General features: G+C 46.4%; 1 non-coding gene across 1 annotated transcript; it reads left to right on the forward strand.

The window, feature by feature from the left end:
• The first annotated feature begins 9790 nt into the window (after positions 1 to 9790).
• On the forward strand, positions 9791 to 9873 carry TRNAL-CAG (transfer RNA leucine (anticodon CAG)). Its single transcript has one exon. It is a non-coding gene; the product is annotated as a tRNA-Leu (tRNA).
• Positions 9874 to 18955: the final 9082 nt, after the last annotated feature.

An 18955-nucleotide genomic window follows, 5' to 3' on the forward strand; every position in this document is an offset into this window, starting at 1 on the left:
CAAGTTAACTATTTATAATGCTACACATATGGAGGGGAGCGGGTGAAGGGGAGGGGTGCAAGGCGCCAGCTTTTGCTTTGTCCTCAGCCAGCCTCTTGCTCCTTAGAGTTGAGGGTTTAAGCAATTTTTCATTTCTTAGCAAAGCATTAGAAGCATTATTATACAGAAGCCAGAAACAGCCGGGTTAAACACAGATTTTCGCTATTCGTTATCCTGTTATGCTGCTTGCTGACTCCCTTATCTATCGTCAGCTAGCTACAGTTTCTCAGTTAGCATAAGCTGGTTATAAAAAGAATGTTAAAACTTATAGGCTATAGTATAATTCTGACCTGGGGTCCTTCAGCACAACACACGCAAATCAACTTAAAACAATTTTTAATTTTCCCTATTCCATTTTAATATACTTGAGGCATGATCATTTTCTTAGTAAATACAAGAAAAAAAAATCTAGGATTCCATCATTCTGTGTGATTAAGGAATTGAGGAATTTACTTCCAATAGCACTGATAAAAACATATTTTATTTAAGTAATATTATATAATCAGGGGCCTGCATTTTTCTTATTCTCCAACTAGTGTTATTTGGCAAATAATATTTTGTCAATCAATATCCCCTATATCTGAATGTGTGGGCAGTGAGAGATGAGTTAGAGGCAAGGGTGGTGAACACTCTCAACAACTGCAAACTACATATATCTTAAGCCATGATTTTCTTTGCAAGGGTCAACATTGATAATGTTCTAGTCATACCTCCGTGTACCAGGAAAGAAGTAGCATATTTCTTGAAAGACACAGCTTTCAGACGAGATCGGGCGCGTTCAGGGTGGTATGGCCGTAGACAAGACACAGCTTTCAAAGCTCCATTGAGAAACCGTAAAGATGGAGAAGGGGTTTGCAAATTATATATCTGATAATGGACATCTACTCTGATTATTAAAAAATCAATAAAAATAAAAAACCTTACTAATAACCAAACAGAGGATCCAATTTTACATGTGAAGGAAATAATGGAAGGGACATGTCACCAAAAGTATATGGATGGCTTATAAGCACATGACAAATTTCTCAACATTTAGACATTAAAGAAATACAAATTAAAATCATAATGAGACATGCTTACATATCTACTAGAATGGCTAAAATTATAAAGGCTAATTGTACTTGGTCTGAGCAAGATTGAGAAGCAACAAAAAATCTAAACTGTTGTTGGCATATATCATGATACAACCAGTTTGGAAAATAGTTTGAAAAATTTTTTAAATGCAAAATATGTTGCAGTTACACACATAGCCATTTTACTTCTAGGCATTTAACCAAGAGCAACAAACCCTATGTTCATACAAGGACTTGTATATGAATTTCATATCAGCTTTATTTTTAAGAATTGAAAACAGTGGAAATGTTCATCAATGTCCATCAATAGAGCAAAGACAAATTATGATCTATTCATTAAAGAGATTACTGTTCCACATCAATATGAACTATTTACAATTGGAGATTCTCAAAGTAATGATGCTGAGAAAAGAAAAGCCAGGCAATGAATAGTATATACTGTGTGATTCCATGACTGTAAAAAATCTAGAAAATACAAATTTATATATAGTCAGAGTCATCAAATATATTGGTGAGATTTTAGTGCCTTCTTCTGTGCTCCCATAGCTTCCTACACTTGGATCTCCGAGCATTTGTTACACCATGTGAAAATATGAACTCTTTTTCTTTATTCTGTCTTATTAGAATAAGAATCCTTGAAATTTTATGGACATTTGAACTCTCAGTTATTAGCAGAAATTCTATCACACAGTAAGTTTCCAAATATAAAAGCCAGAGTTTTACAATGACTTCTAAGCTTTTACATGATCTAGCCACTCATTTAATCTCTGTGACCTCTTTCCCTGCTACTCTTCAGTCACTCACAGTGGCCTCCTTGCTATTCCTCAGATATGCCAGGCACGATCCAACCTTATGTCCTTCAAGATAGTCAATTCCTTTGTCTGGATTGACCTTATTGCTGATAGTTCTGGGCAAATTCATCACTTTTCCATACCTTTGTTCAATTGTCAGCTTCATTGTAACTACCCTGATCTTCCTATTAAAAATTTTAACTCCCCATCCCCTGCCTAGCAACCTTGATTTTTCTCACCCTGATCTAATTTTTCTTTTTCCCCATTGTACTCATCATTTTAGAATGCACTATGCAATTTATTATTAAGGTTTATAGCTTGTAATTGTCTCACCCATTAAAATAAAAGTTCTACAAAGCCAAGTATTTCATTTACCAGTGTAGTCTGAAGTAATATCTGCCATATAATAGGTTCAAAAGACAATTGGTAAATTTCAGAATAAATTAATGTTGAGAGTATACTGAATTTCATAAGTCATTTCAATAATTTTTTCCAAAAAATAAACTATGTAAAACGTACCTTAAATTTACTTTCAAAATATTTTATAGCATATAATGGACAATATACATAAGCCTTAAAGAAACAATCATATAAATAACCATAATACCACACTCCTAGATCCTCTCTGAACGCTCTAAAATAACCCTTCAAAGGAAATACATTTTTAAAAATAACAGATTTTTTGACAAATAATTTAATAAAATAAATGTTTCCTTCATCTATGTAGATCATAATAAATGTTTTTAATAAGCATGAAATTATAACTCTGATGTGTGCTAAAATGAAACCACCTGCTAAGGGTGAGAGAACAAAAATAAACATCATTTTTCCAAATAAGAGGAATTTATTACCTTTGAATCAAAGCATGTGGATTTTTTCAAACTGACAATAAAGGAATATGGAGACACAAACCATAGAAATTCATATTTTAGATTTCTAAAAGACTTCGAAGTGAAGAGTATACATTCACTTCTCACTTATTGCTCCTACATATTCATGAATTTGAGAGAAAAAATAGGGCCTGTGTGTCTTAGCAACTAATGGGATATATTTTGATATTTACATGCTTACACATATTATGTGTTATAGTCTTCTCTTTTACATGCTGTAAAAAGGTTAACCCCTTTTCTGCAGAGATCTGAAAATGCGAAACAGTGCCTGAGTAGCTGAATTCATCTAATTCGAATTTCTTGCAGGTCTAAGACCTATTGTTTTTCACTTGACTGCGTCCTTTTTCATCTGTCAATTGGTTACAAATTCTGGCACTGAAGAGAATCCATTGGGGCTGGTGGCTCAGTGGATTAAAGCCTCTGCCTTCAGTTCAGGTCATGATCTCAGGATCCTGGGATTGAGCTCCACATCGGGACATAATGTAACGACAGATAGCTTATATGGGAGCCCTTTGGGTACTCTGGTGGATGAATGTTTTTATATTAGTTTTTCATGGACATGGGGAGTTAGAGACGAGAAGGGAGGTGGGGGAAATTAGAAGGGGAGCTGAACCAAGAGAGACTATGGACTCTGAAAAACAATCTGAGGGTTTTGAAGGGGCGGGAGGTGGGAGGTTGGGGTACCAGGTGGTGGGTATTATAGAGGGCACCGCTTGCATGGAGCACTGGGTGTGGTGCAAAAAGAATGAATACTGTTATGCTGAAAATAAATAAAAAATAAATTAAAAAATATTAGTTTTTCGTAAACTACAAAAAAAAAGAAATGCGCTCCCATTTATAGCATACACTTTATGGTTCACAAAGCACGTGCCAACAATAAAAATAATGATGGGTTACCGTTACAATTCATAGAAAAGGAGGTACAGGGAAATTGAATGAAAGGGAATAACAAAGTAGGTTCATAAGTCAATCTTCCTTGTAAAAAAATTAACCTGAAAGTGCGTTTCTGCCACCTCTCTCCTGTGTGATATGATAAAGAACGACCACGATACATGAATTAGAGTTCGGGGTTTTGAAAAGCATAATAGCTTTATACCAACACTTGAGCTTTTATTTATTTATTTATTTATTGCTAACAAGATAGCTCGATTTGATATGCGGTTCCTGACAACCAACCTCAGAAATAATTCCATCTTCATGAGAAGTCAGAAAGAACCACAAACCAAACCTCAAAATAGATTCAAAGAGAAAATACTCTTTGAAAAATTTCCCTTCCTGGGGCACTGGAGTGGCTCAGTGAGTTAAAGCCTCTGCGTTTGGCTCAGGTCATGATCCTAGGGTCCTGGGATTGAGCCCCGTGTCTTACTCTCTGCTCAGTGGGGAACCTGCTTCCACCTCTCTCTCTCTCTCTCTCTCTCTCTGCCTACTTGTGATCTGTCTGTCAAATAAATAAATAAATAAATAAATAAATAAATAAATTCTTTAAAAAAATTTCCCTTCCTATCAGAAGCAGACCAAACCACTAACAAACACCGGGGTGCTGTGCTGTGGCCCAGTCGGGACTGTAGTACCCACAGGACTTGCTGCCTGTGCGCTCCTGAGTTAGGCCATGCTGTTCTGCTCCTGCTGCCTGCTGCCACTCCCTGCCCCAAGGCTTCTCTGGACCATCCTTTGCACACAGGTAAAGTGACACTGTTCTGCGCCCTCACCTGGAGCAGAAAGCGCGGGATGAACCTGGGGGCGGGGAGGGGGGTTGTCTAGGCCCAGCCTCCCGCGAACCCCAGGGCACCGGGACCACCCAGGACGCTGCACTGAACCCGGGTCCCCATGGGGTCGGGCTGGGGACAGCGCCTTGCGAGGTGCCCCCCGCCAGCTGGCGCGCTAGTCCCCATCGTTCGGCACCCCCACGCGCCTGAGGACCCCCTTCCCTTCCCAGCCACAGCCCTGCTGCTATTTTTCTGGACTTGGGATCCCACGTGGAAACTATTCCCACAGACCTCCCTGGCAGCAAGGAGGGCAGGGAGGGATTCTTCGTTTTCTGCCCTGGCTCTTCGTCTCTCCCCATTCACATGCCTTCTGGCTTCCCTTTCACCTCCTCATTGTCAGTTTTATTAAATGGTTTTCTTCTGCATGTTGACCCGAAGAGCTATTTCATGAATGAATATACACGAAACTGAGTCGGAGCCCACCTGTGAGAGCCCACCTGTAGAGGCCTTTCATTAGAATGGTCTCTGGTTCTAGCCTCAGTTCAGAATACTGCATGTACCTGAGGACCGAGTCCAGATGTTTCTTTCATCTCTGACTTGAATTTGAAATCCTCCTCAGACATCAGCTCCCAGGATTTCTCCAGTCCTTGCTCTCCCACTGTCTTGGTGGGGATCCGCCATGAGTGTTGAACCCAGGAATGAATGAATGATATATACCACAGATCGCTGGGGCTTTGTCTTGTTTTGCTGAGGTTGGAAAGGCTTGGGAGAGACCCCCTGTATGCCGATACAGAGCTGCATGCAATTGCTTGGATAAACGTGTTCCCCACTTAATTGCTTGGGCATTGAACATTTCGCCCTTAACCTGTGGCTTGAGCAGTTAGGAGGAGACAATCTGGAGGTGAATCAGAAGATGGCTGAATCCACATGGTGGTGGTCTGGGTTTGGGAGATTTTCCTGGAGATTCAAACGAAAGATCTAAATTCTTCCAGTGGGGAGTGGTAAACATTTTATCGATGGGAGATGGAAATTAAATGGTCTGGTTAACCTTTCCCTCCCCCTCAAAACCCATTATTTGAAAAAACAAAAAGGGAAGTGAAGGGAGAAATCCTCCCACTCCCATCCCCACTCACCTCCATAGCCACCTCCTCTTCCAAGAATCTAACAGACAAGGTGCCAAGAAGTGTTAGGTACCAGCAGTGGTCTCAGATCTCATTCAAGGATCGTGGTGAAAGGCATTCAAAGAGATTGTGGGGGCACAGGGGTCCAATTAAGGGGGACAAGTTTAAGGTTTGCCTGGTCCCCTAAAAATTAATGGCACTAGATAAGATGAGCTTTGGGTACTATAGCTTAATGGATACAATGTGTAAAAAGCTTCAGTGAGTCATGGTGGGAAGAGGCCATGAGGGCAGCAAATACAGTCTTAGATGAGGTTATTAATAGCACTACAGGCTCTAGATTTCCTGTGGTGGTGTTCTTGGCAAGACCAGCCCGGCCAAAGTGGATACTCACAACCTGGAACAGAGGGTCTTGGAGATCCCAGCACCTGAGGTATGATGAGAGGGTAAAATGATAGGAGGTGTCCTTTGGAAGGACTGTCTCCTTGACTTTAAAAGGGAGAACCCAAATCTGTAGGTGAAATCTTTTTGGCTACAAAGAGGGCCGAGGCCTCCTAAGGTCAAGGTCTCCTCGTCACTTGCAAAGATGTCGAAGAACATATTCAGACATTTCAAAGATGTCCTCATGTCCATCGGTTCCCACTCTGGAATTCTATCAATAAGGTGAGAGTTCCTCTAGTTGAAAAAAAGATCTAAAAAGACTTCCCTTTCTCATGTAATTTCTGTAACCTCCAGGACACACTCACCTCCCCCTTCCAGCTCTGTAATGAAGCCACAGCTGGTGCCAATTTGTGGAACTCCTTAAAGGCTATTCTCCCTTATATACCCCCGGACCAAGTTCCCATGCTCCCTCACCTGATTTCCTGCACTCACCTCCCACCTGGTGTGTTCACACCTGCAAGTGCCTTTTACCAACCCCTTTGCCAAAAGGCAGCCAGAGTGACCTTTCAAAGACCTATCAGTTCCTGGCATTTGTCTCCATAGAAATCTGCACTGATCTTCTAACAAATTCTCAGTCCTCCAAAGGCACCCATAATCCTCCCATCAGTCTCTTCATACCCCTCCAACTGACTGATGCCTGTTCTGCCCCATCTATCTGCCGTTCAACCACACTGCCTCCCTCTTCCTGTGGAGACCCCTCATGGTGCCTGCCTCCAAGCACAGGTGATTCCCATTGATGGGAAGACCCTCTTCCTCTCCCCCATCTCCCCACACCAGTTACTCCCACTTATTCGTGAGCTCACAAGCCCCATGGTACACACTCTCCATGCAGCCTGCTCTCTCTTTTCTAGCACTGGCCTCCGTTTCTAGCTGTGGTTGTGTCATTGGATGTCCCTCCCCAGCCAGCCTCCAAGCTCTCCTTCCCTTTAGCTTCACCACCTGGCACAGTGCCTGGCACGTAGTAAGCCCTGGCTAGCTTCTAAGAGCCTAACTGAGGGACTGAAAGCATTTTACAAATGTCACCACGTAGGCTCCACACTGTAGGCAGAAAAAGCTTTGCCTGGATTGACATTTTAGAGACGTATTCATCAAGTTGGATGTGTTCACTGACTTTCCCTTGTAAAATTAAAAAAACAAAAAAGGACCTCTGTATCGCTTCGCATCTAACGAAGGCACATGTATACTATTAGACCACGTTATGAGCTTAATGGAAGGAGACAAGATGTTTTCGCTAAGAAAATGTATAAGACTGTTGAGGTCAAGTGAGAGGAAACAGTCCGTTTGTTGGAGCATTGCTATCTTACTCTATCACAGCCACTAATAAAAATCTGACACGGGGTGAGTCAGAATTGTCTGTCAGAGATGAGTTAGATCTGGCTCACGTTCCTACAGACATGAAAGCCAGGAACGATGAAGGAGGCTTTGAAAGCCTGGGTTGAGGAGGTGGTGTGGTTCACTGCGATGAGCTAAGTGCCCAGGGCCACTGGCAGACATGTGGGCCTGTGTCCTTCCTTTATTCTGGGGTACCTCTTGCACCATGTGGTGAGGCTGGTGGCTGGGAGCAGCTCAGGACAGGACCTGGTGGCATCTTACCTCTCCCACCCTCCTGTGGGCTCCAGTGGGCTCCAGTAGGTCCCAGAGGACAGCCTGCCTTCCTTGCAAAGCCCAGTAGCACTGGGAGCAGAAACTGGGACCAAAGAGTGAGCACCCTGTTTGACAAGGTGGACCAGACACCTCTTCTTCAGATGCAGGGGGAGCCCTGGCATGCTGACTCCTCCCTTCTCCCTTTCCCCTTTCCTCTCTTCCTCCCTCTTCCCTTCCCCTCTCTCCTTCCCTGGTGGTGCCCTTTCCCAATGCCCACTTCATCCCTTTTCCTTTCTACATGCCTGTCTTCTAGAGTTTCTTCTCTTTCCTCCCCATTACTTCCCTTCATCTGAATCTCCTCTTTGGTCCCTTTGTCCCCACTCTCTGCTCCTCCTCCCCTTCCCTGGCCCCTGTTCAGCTCCATCCCAACTGCAGGCAGAGCTGGACTAACATGCTCACTTGCTAGCTCAGCCACCCTCCAGAGAAGTCACTCTTCGGTGGCCACCTTCCTGACCACTTGTTCAGATATTGCTCTGAAGTCTGAGGAGGACAGAGCGGGGCTGCCACAGAATCAGGCCAGAGGAGAAACCAAACCATGTGTCCACACTGTCCCCCAGCACTGCTGCTCTGAGAGCTTTCGGAGTCCTCAACAGGGTTAGCATTTAGGGGCTTCTTCAGAACCGGGAGTGAAAACAACCATAGGTCAAAAGAAAAGCTATGGCCCCCACACAAAAATAATAATCACAAATGAAAACTATGTTAACTCTGAAGTCCCAAATTCGAAGAATTGCCTTGAATCTGTCACTAGAAAGCACCCAAGGCCTCACTCTCTGGGTTCTGGGTGCCCTGGGAATGGCAGGAGTCTCTGACACGGGCGTGGGTGTGCTGAACGATGGGGGCTAGCCCGCGTGCTGGCGGGGGGGTGGGGCGGTACCTCGTGAGGCGCTGTCCCCGGCATGACCCCTTGTGGACGGGGTGTGGAGCGGCGTCTGGGGTAGTCCCGGTGCCCTGGTGTTCGCGGGAGGCTGGGCCCCGACACCCACCCTCTCGTGGCCCGCGTTTTCTGCTCCAGGTGATGGCGCGGCGCGGTGTCACAGTACCTGTGAGCAGAGCTTCCACCGGGGAAGCCATGGGGCAGGGAGGGGCAGCAGGCGGCGGGAACGGGACACCGCGGCCTGGGGGCTAGGCTGGAGGGCGGGAGCGCACGGGCCGCGAGTAAGGTGTGTCCTGCAGTCCCAACTGTGCCGCATCACAACACCCTGGCGCTGCTTGCCCCTCCTCCGCCAAGACCCCCACCTCCTCGCAGACTCTCCGCCGCGTCCTCTGCAAACTCACTTCCCGCCTCGGCAATTAGCAAAGCCCCTTCTCCAGGCCGCCGCCGACCCACCCCCGCCCCCGCCCCCATCCCTCCTGAGTCCTCCGCGAGCTCACTTCCCGCTTTGGAAATTAGCAAAGCCCCTTCTCTGTGCCGCCTCCGCCCCACTCCCTCCTGAGGCCCAGGCCCGGGCTGGGGTACAGGGCGAAGCCCTGGTGGGCTGCGAGCATTGCCAGCGCCGGCGCTGGGCAGCCTCCTAGCCTGGATCCCTGAGCTGGTGTCCGCCCCCGCCCGCGGCCTGGCTGCGAAAAGATCATCAGTCCTAAACGCCAGCTGCACTCTTGGGTCAGTTTCCTGGCTTCCAGATTGTGCCCAAAGCCAGGAACCAGCTTCCCCAAAACAGGCCTGGGCTGAGATGCCTGCCTGGGATCTGTCTGAGCAGTCTCCTAGTCTCCAGGCAGGGATGGCACTTTGACCTGAATGTTTGGGTTTTTTGTTTGTTTTTTTGGTCATTGGTTATTACATGACCTCCAGGCTAGGTGCTCCACAAAGGGAGTCAAAACAGGACACCTGATATATACGCATATGGCCATTCTAGAAAAATAGCTTGGGGTTCTCTCGGAAACGTGGCATTGGTCCTTGCACTATGGTTTAATAGAAAAGGGATTATGCACCAAGTTACTTAAATGAGCATAGGTTGAAATCCTTTACTGAGAGTAAATATTTAAAATAGTTATATTTTAACTAAATCTATCATCAATCATAAATCTATTACACGAAGGTTACAGGCGATTTAAATGCAAGAGCACTCTCTTCATTATTCTTTAAATAGTGTCAGGATGGCCGAGCGGTCTAAGGCGCTGCGTTCAGGTCGCAGTCTCCCCTGGAGGCGTGGGTTCGAATCCCACTTCTGACAGAGCTTTTTTGGGGCGCCTGGGTGGCTCAGTGGATTAAGCCGCTGCCTTCGGCTCAGGTCATGATCTCAGTGTCCTGGGATCGAGCCCCGCATCGGGCTCTTTGCTCAGCGGGAGCCTGCTTCTCTCTCTCTCTCTCTCTCTGCCTGACTCTCTGCCGACTTGTGATCTCTCTGTCAAATAAATAAATAAAATATTTAAAAAAAAAAAATTCTTTAAATAATCTGTGTCTGTCTTGGTACATGAGAATGCAAAGATAGGAAATGGTTTGTAAAAGATCATATAATAGCTTTTACTAATTCTATTTATTTGACAGACAGGGATCACAAGTACGCAGAGAGGAAGGCAGATAGAAAGATGGGGAAGCAGGCTCCCCGCCAAGCAGAGAACCTGATGAAGGGCTGGATCCCAGGACCTTGAGATCATGACCAGATCCCAAGGCAGAGGCTTAACACGCGGAGCCACCCAGGCGCCTCCAGATGAAATACATTTCTGACTTAGAAACTTCAGATAGAATTTTTTGGTCCATGATGACAACTGAAGAAGATGTGTCATCCCTAAACCTAACCTTAACCCCTAACAACGCTGAAACCTAAGCTGACCTTAAAGCCCAAACTAGAACCCTGAATCCCAAACCTGAAATGGAACCCAAAGCCTGTACCTGAGCCCTGGATCCAAGCCCTGAACCACGAACCCAAACCCTAAACCAGACCTCCGAGTCATCAACCCTGAACCCAAATCTCAGCATGAAGCCAAACCCCAAATTTGACCTTGAACTTTAGCCCATAAGCCCTGAGTCTTAAAGCCTAAATCATAAACTTAAAGCCTTAAACTATAACTCTGTTCCCTTATCCTTCACTCTAAATCCTCACCCTAACACTAAACCCAAAGCCTGATCTAGAACTCTGACTAAAACCTGAACCTGAACCCAAATTCAAACCCTTCACCACACTTTGCTTATGCACTTGCCATTGATGGATATTTGCAGTTTCTACCTTTTGATTCTTGTGAACATTGTTTGTGTTGGGGGCTAGGGTCAGGGTCTTAGATTAGGGTAGGGTCCAGGCTTGAGACCAAGTTGAGGTCAGAGTGTGGGTCTGCATCAGGGCCATGTTCAGTGCCACTGTTTGGGTCAAGGACTGTTGTAATTCCACATTGTTTCCAATTCATTGTTCCTTAGCAATTTGGGGGGAAGTTGGGGGGTATTTGGCTCCATGCAGCTTGAATTCCCAGAATGAAATTGTGTCAGCTGGACCCCGGGAGGGAGCAGGACCTTCCACTGAAGGGTGAGCTCCCACAGTCCTGCACTGCCTTCCACCGCTTGCAGAGGGCGCCAGACCCCAGCTCCCGCCCTGAGCCCAGGCTGCGCAGCCACAGCTGGGACCGGAGCCCCGCCTCTTCAGGACCCACTGTGGAGACTTCTGGAGAATGTGGGGCGCCTCCCACCCTGACAGGACAAGCTGAGGAGGGTGTGGCTCTGCATCCACACTGACCGGACCCGTTGTGGAGGACGCGCCCACACTGGCAGCAGTCCAACCTCCTAAGGACCAGACGCTGGAGGAGGTGAGGAGAAGCCACCCTGAGTGGACTGTCAAGGGGTTCGTGGTCTCAGGACCCCACAGAGGAAGGGCGCCCTGTGTAGACACTGGGGCTTCCATCGTTTTGTGTGAGGAGACGTGGCCTCCTGCTGTGCTGTGCGCGGGGCTGTGGGGTTCCCCCTTTCTGGGCTCGGGTGCTCCTCGGTCCTCGTCTGTGTTTGTGTGCTCGCGGATTCGGTTCCTGGGGCTCCTCAGATGGTCTGCAGTCAGGGAGCGTCCGCCTGCTTCGATGCTTGTGCTCCCCCCACCTCAGCCCTGCGGGGTCCTTCCCGTGTCCACACCCACTCCAGGCTTGCACCGAGTCCGGAAATTCGGGAGCCAGAGTGAGGACTCTGTAGATGGTTTTGGGGAGAGTAGGTATTTTCCCAGTGTGGGTTCTTCCCTGAGCACAGTGCCTCCCCATCTCCCTGTGTGCCCCTCCCTGTCTGTCGTCATTGTTGCAGGGCTGTCAGAGGACAGGTCTGTCACCTTCTTGGTTCAGGGGCCTCCTGGGTATCTTGCTGTCTTGGATGCAGGTGTAAATGAGATCGTTCTCTGTAGTCTCTTTCTGATGGTTCCTTCCGAGCACGTAGGAGTGCCACTAATTTGTGCATATTGATTTTGTTCCTTGCAAGTTCTTGAATTTATTAATTCGATTTGCCTTAAACTCAATCTGCCAGTTATTTGACCAGCAGCATGGGTTTATTTGGGAAGAGCAGAGAATGGCAGTCTGGGCTGAGCAAGCTACGGTCCCATCACAGGCAAGTGCGAGAAACAAAGGAGAGGAACATTATTTCATGGAGGAGGAAGAAGTTGGGAAGGGTGCTTGAAGGAAAGTCCCCTGGAGAAAGGCAGGGTGATGGAGAATTCTCACCAGCTGAGCTGCAAAGCTCCTACAAAAAGTCAGGAGGTGAACCTCCAGCTTCCCCTGTGGGGCCTGGAATTGGTGAGTCTCTCCTGTGGGGGATTGCAATGTGGGGTCTGTAATGGGCACTGAGCACCAGGCGCCCCCTTCCAGCCTCCCCTTCTGGCATCCCCAGTCCACTTTACTGGGGCTTCCCTTCCTGCTTTTGCACAGTTCTAACCAGCTTGTGGTGGAACGTTGTGGAAAAACTGAAATTCCAAATCCACTGCTTCTACTGCACCTGAGATACAGGGGCCCATGATTTAATCCTCCCACGAGTCTCTTGCTAACATGTGTCCTCTCCATGTTGGGTGACCTGGATCTGGGAGGGCTTGGCCTCCATCCCAAAGTCTGATGTTCTCTCTGTTTCCGTGTCGTCGTGCTAACTTGGATGTTTGGAAGAGTCATTTCCTCTGTGGTGATTTCAAAGTGCAGTCAGCTTGTTATAGCAGCACAAATACGTGCTGTCTCCACACTCAGATTCCCCAGCCGTCATTTCTTTACCACGTTTGCCACTTCACACGGGATGCTTCAGTGTGTTTGATCCCACACCAGGACAATGTCCTGCAGAACCACCACATAACCTGAAATGAGGAGATCATTACAGAACCCATCCAAGGGTTAGTGTTAGGGACCAGGGACATGGCAGGACTGACCTGAAGACCCCATGGAGAGCTGTCTGGGTGGCTGAGGTGACAGTGTAGGTGAGGGTGAGTGTCTGGCTCTGGCTTTGTGTCCAGGAGTCAGCTCTGTGTGGGTGTGTCCTCAGCTGGGCATGCAGATTTCTGCTCCTCTGAATCCTTTCTGGAGTTCCAAATGGCACAGTTTCCTTCTGGGCGGCAGGCTGAGTCCTCTGGGATTGCCCAGGTGTCCCCAAATTGTAGGGCACCTACTGCAAGGCCTTTGGGGTCAGAATCCTGAGAACCAAACCAAAGGTTATGGTTAGGGCCCACCACATGGCAGGCCCGATCTGCCAGCACTCTGTCTATCTTTCTGGGGGAGGGGGCAGTCGAGGGATTTGTTCAGGGTGAGTGTCAAGCTCCAGGTTTGCATCCAGGGGCCTGCTGAATATGGGGGTGTCCAGAGGTAGGAATGCAGATTTCAGTTCCTCTGAATCCTTTCTGGAGTTCCAAATGGCATGGTTCCTTTCAGGGTGGCAGGGTGAGTCCTATGGTGTTCCTCACTGTCCCCAATCTCTGAGGCTTTGGAGCCAGGCCGTCGGGGACAGACCTCTCAGGACAGAATCTAGGCTTAAGAGTTTGTGCCTATGGGCATGGCTGCACTGATCTGAAAGCACTGTGGCGAGGATCACAGGGTTCTGAGTTGAGAGCATGGTTCAGGATCAGTATCAAGGTCTGGGTTTGTGTCCAGGGGACCGCTGAATGTGGGGGTGGTCTCAGATGTCCAAGACGATTTCCCCTACTCTGAATCCTTTCCAGCATTCCAAATAGCCTGGTTTCCTTCTGGGTGGCAAGCTGAAATCCCTGGGATTTCTCAGGTCTTGCCCTTGCCCTTGCAAGGGCAAGATACTTTTTACAGTAAAAGAATTCACCAGATGAGCTGAACAGCAGAAAAGACACAGCTCAGGAGTAAATCAGTGAACAGGAATATCATGCCAAAAACTTCTTTGAGAACACACTACAGAGCAAGGGAAGATAGGAGAGAAAGCTGAGATATAAAGGACAAACCCTCCAGCTTTCCAACATCATTCCCTACTTGTTTATTTCCATTGCTGTCAGCTCCTTCCCAGTCAAAAATAAGTCACCTGAGCCAGCCTTTTTTCTTCCTGAGTTTGGGGCACTGCAAAGCCCACCAGAGGGGCCAAGGGCACCCCTGTACCTGCTGAGCTGAGCCCATTTGTACCCCAACAGTGAGAAGGTACCAGCCTGGCCCTCTGGTGCTCCATGGTCTGTGGCAGTCCTTCCTTCTGGACCCTGCTTTGCTGCTCTTCCTTCCCTAACCCTGGTCTCAAACTAGGGATTGCTCCTGGAGGAGGAACTCAGGGAGATGAGGCTCAGGAGGGCCTCCCTGCCTGGAATCTCCGTGTGAGGAGTGCACAGACAACAGATTTTGCCCAGGGACTTGCAAAATGCAGAGAGGCAGATTTCTTTTCTCTCTTTCTCTCTCTCTCTAGCCTCATACCAACCAGGAGTTCTTAGAACTTTCTTCAGTGACTTCTAGGTGTAGCTTGGCCACTATTTCCACAGAAAGGCCACTTGAGCATGATCAAACACACGTAAAAGCAATTACGTTTAAAAAAAGAAAACAATAAGCCAATGCACACAGACCTTTGACAGCAGCACAGGACGCGCTCAAGGGACCAGAGTCCCTACCTTGGGCAATAGTGGTAGAGGCCGGGTTCTGCCACGCAGGTCCCTAGGCCTTTGGCAGTTTCCACGATTGCAAATCCAGACATGCAGAATCCTGAGGGACAACCTACTAACTGCAAAAGAGCAAAAATTCATCAGGATTCAGAGAGTGGAAATCCATTTGTACTGGAAAAGAAAGAAGTAGGCTTGCTGTGAATCCAGCAGGGAGGACAGGCATAGATAAAGGCTGGTGTATGGGTCACGGAAACTATTGTTTCTCAAGGGTCCTGCTGTCTCTGTAAAATGCTATGAGGACTGTCTCTTGGGGAACTCCTGCTTTCCTACCAGTGACGCCCCCAGATTCTGCTTTGCTAGTCCCATGGATTCCTGGGGATACCCAGTTGATAAGCTACGCTGTCCTCATGACAACACTTGCTAATGGACTGAATGTTTGTGTCTTGTCCCAATTCAGATGTTGAAGCCCTGACCCTCAAGGAGTGCCATCAGGAGGTATGGGCTTTGAGAGGTGATGAGGTCATGAGATTGGAACACTTGTGAATGAGATAAAAGCACTTCTGAGAAAAGACCTGAGAGATTGTTCTGCCAGCTGTCATCCATGCAAGGCTACAACAGAAATATGGGCATCTATACATAATGAAGCAGTCTCTTGCTAGATATCAGATCTCCCAGGATCTTGCTTTTGGACTTCTCAGTCTCTAGAACTGCAAGGAATAGTACATGTTTTGCTGTTTCAGCCACCCAGTCTGTCATCATTTGTTGCAGCAACTTGAACTGAATAAGGCAGAGCCCAAGTCCTGGTTAATCCCTGCTTCTACTCATTTCCCCTCAGAAAGAGCTTCTAATCCAGAACTGACCTCTGCTTTCCATACACGTGCTTCAGACTCCTTCTGTGAGAGCCCAGACTTTGTAAAAGACTCCTCCCTCATGGCAACCAGCCTTCTGTGACTCCTGAGGAATGTCCTCCCTGACTGTATTGAGTCAATCAATCTGATTTTGACTCTGGAGTCCCAGGATCAAGGACTGCATCAGGCTCCCAGCTTCACGGGGAGTCCGCTTCTCCCTCTGACCTTCTCCCCTCTCATGCTCCCTCTCTCACTCTCTCTCTCTCTCTCAAATAAATAAATAAAAATCTTTTAAAAATCTGATTTTAACAGACCATAAACTTGTTCTTGCTGGTCTTTGGAAGATTAGGCATTAGCCCTTCGGAGAAAGTTCTGAATGGCTGCTTCATGAAGGGGTGAACTGTGTCCCCAAAGTCTCTTTTTGCTGCCTTCTAATCACAGATGCTGAGACAAATCCTCCCAGGTGCTGGTTTTTCAAAGCACTTAATGCTTTGGCTTTGAAGTTCCTCACTTGACAGTTCTGCTTTAATCAGTTTGTGACAAAAACAGCCAATTGGTGGTGGATGCAAAGTGCACTGATAAAGTTAATATCAGGGAACAATTTTTTGAGTGTCAAGCATGTGCATGTGTGTGCACACACATATCCATGTGCTAAGCATTATGGTAAATGTCTGACAAGAACTAAAACATCAAAAAGTCAGGATACCCCATTAGCTGATATTTTTATTATTCCTACATCCTAAACTATGAAAAACAGGGTCACAGAATAAGAAGTGGCAAAAAGAATCAAGATTTGAGGCAGTTCGATTTCACAGCCAGCCTTGATCAATAGGCATGTACACCTGTGTCTAGTTTCAGCTCTGTGTAACCTTGCCATAACCTTGGATAAGCCATTCATCTCTCAAGTTCAGGTTCTTGGTCCAAAGAGGGAAGGGGCACAGGTTGAGTACCTCCAGTGGGACTTCCTGGCAGGATTGTTCATCCAAGCATTCCTGTTTCGGTTTGAGTAATTGAATCCAGTCTTTGTTTTACCGAAGGCCAAGCGTGTCCAGTGTGTCCATGCCACCAGCCAACAGCATTTGTCCATGCCATGTAACAACTGAGCAACATTCATAGGAATGGGGGGAGGAAAAGATGTCCACAGGTGTTGACAGATGTTCTGCATGGAGGGACAGGAGCTGGGGCCATCACCTGCTGTTTCTAGTGGCCTTCTCTGTCGAGTTAAAATAAATGGCAATTATTTGCAACGACAGGGATGAAAGTAGAGGGTATTATGCCAAGCGAAATAAGTCAGTCAGAGAAAGACAATTATCAGATGATCTCACTCATATGTGGAGTTTAAGCAACAAAACAGAATCATAGGGGAGTAAAGGAAAAAAATAAAACAAGATGAAGTCAAAGAGGGAGACAAACCAGAAAAGACTTAAAAAAAAAGATTTTTATTTACTTATTTGACAAACAGAGATCACAGGTAGGCAGAGAGGCAGGAAGAGAGAGAGAGAGGAGGATGCAGACTCCCCAGGGAGCAGAGAGCCTAATGTGGGGCTCGATCCCAGGACCCTGAGATCATCACCTGAGTTGAAGGCAGAGGCTTTAACCCACTGAGCCAGCCAGGTACCCCTCAGAAGAGACTCTTAGTCACAGTAAACAAACTGAGGGTTCTTGGAGGGGAGGGGGATGTGTGGATGGGGTAACTGGGTGATGGACATTAAGGAAGGCATGTGATACAGTGAGCACTGGGTGTTATAAATGACTGATGAATCACTAACCTGTATGTCTGAAACTAGTATTATATGTTAATTAATTGTATTTAGATTAAAATTTTCTTTAAAATAATTTTAAAATAAAATAAGTAACAATCAAATAATGATCAGAGTTATCCAGCAGGGAGTATCAGATCTAGATGTCAGTTAAATTTAAGGGGCTTGCCGAAGTTTAGGAGAGTCACGCTAGGTCATTTTCCTGTGTGGGGAAGTCTTCAGGGGCAGTTCCAAAGACAAAGATTATTAATATTTCTCCTTCCTAGAGCCATTCCTCCTAGAGCCAAAGATGTTTCCTCCACTCACCCACTGGCCCTGTATGTAGGTGTTGCTTTCTCTCTACCAATCAAAAAATCAGTGAGTAACTATAACTTCACCTTTTCCAATATCCCCCTACCCCCGACCTTTTGTCTTTAATGGCCATGGGCAACAGGGACAAAGACATTTTTTAGAAGCTTACAGAGATCTATTATGCTCTACTACCTTGGCCCGCGAGGGCCACTGCAAAGGGATTCTGTGAACCGTGTACTCAGATGAATGGTCATTATCTTCAAAAAGGCAGGGGCAGTGATAGACACGGGAACCAAAAAAGCAAGAGTTAATGGACCATCAGAATAATGGAGTACCAACACTTTTTTGTCCTTGGCTTGAATCCTCAAGGTCCAGTGTCTCAACAGAATTTTCATTTTGGTCTCATCTGACTCACTTGTCCAGCCCTGGGCCAGTTGGCAGTTATACTGAGAACTGGAAATTTTCCTTAGAAGAGAAAAAGAGTATTTGTCAGGTAAACCAAGGAAATGTCCATTATAGGAAGTTAGGCCTTTTGTCATGGTACTCCATTAGCACCCTCCTGACTGTTAAAGAAAAAAAAAAATTTGTGACACCCATTAAAGACAGTAAGGAAGATTTTATTCAAGGGATGCTACTACGATGGGATTTTATTTTATAGTATGGGAGAGAAACCTGGCTCAGCTCAGACAAATGGAGATTTACAGCTAAAGAGCATGGTGGGGGTCACTGAATGTAAAATTAAGATGGAACATCAAGGGTAAGGATGAAGGGATTCTGGCTAAACCATCTGGACAGTAATATTGTTGAAGGAAGGCTAGGGTCATAAACTATTGAGATCAGGGGATAAGGAAATTTTTAAAAGACTTATTAATACATTTTAGAGAGAGGGAGCAGGGGTAGGGGTAGAGGGAGAGGGAAAGAGAATTTTAATCAGACTCTTCACTGAGCATAGAGCCTGAGGTGAGGCTTAATCTCAGGACCGTGAGATCATGACCAGAGCAGAAACCAAGAGTCAAACGTTCAACCAGCTGCACCAACCAGGTGCCCTGGGAATAAGGGATTTGATCCGATATTAAGCGTTATAGATACTGAAGCACCTGGGTGGCTTAGTTGGTTAAATCTCTGGCTTTGGCTTAGGTCATGATCTGATCCCAGGATCAAGCCTGGCATTGGGCTTGCTGCTCAGTGGGGAGTCTGGTTCTCTCTCTCCCTCTGCTATCCCCCCTGCTCAGGCTCTCTCTCTGTCAAAATAAATAAATCTTAAAAAAAAAAAGAGTGGTAAGATACCAGGGGTGAGAGATAAGGAATATGATCAGATATCAAGAGTAGGATAGGAGATTGCTGAAAAATTGACTAAGCAGATTTCTTGCTAAAACTGGG

Source organism: Mustela lutreola, chromosome 6, assembly GCF_030435805.1.
Source record: "Mustela lutreola isolate mMusLut2 chromosome 6, mMusLut2.pri, whole genome shotgun sequence".
NCBI lineage: Eukaryota > Metazoa > Chordata > Mammalia > Carnivora > Mustelidae > Mustela > Mustela lutreola.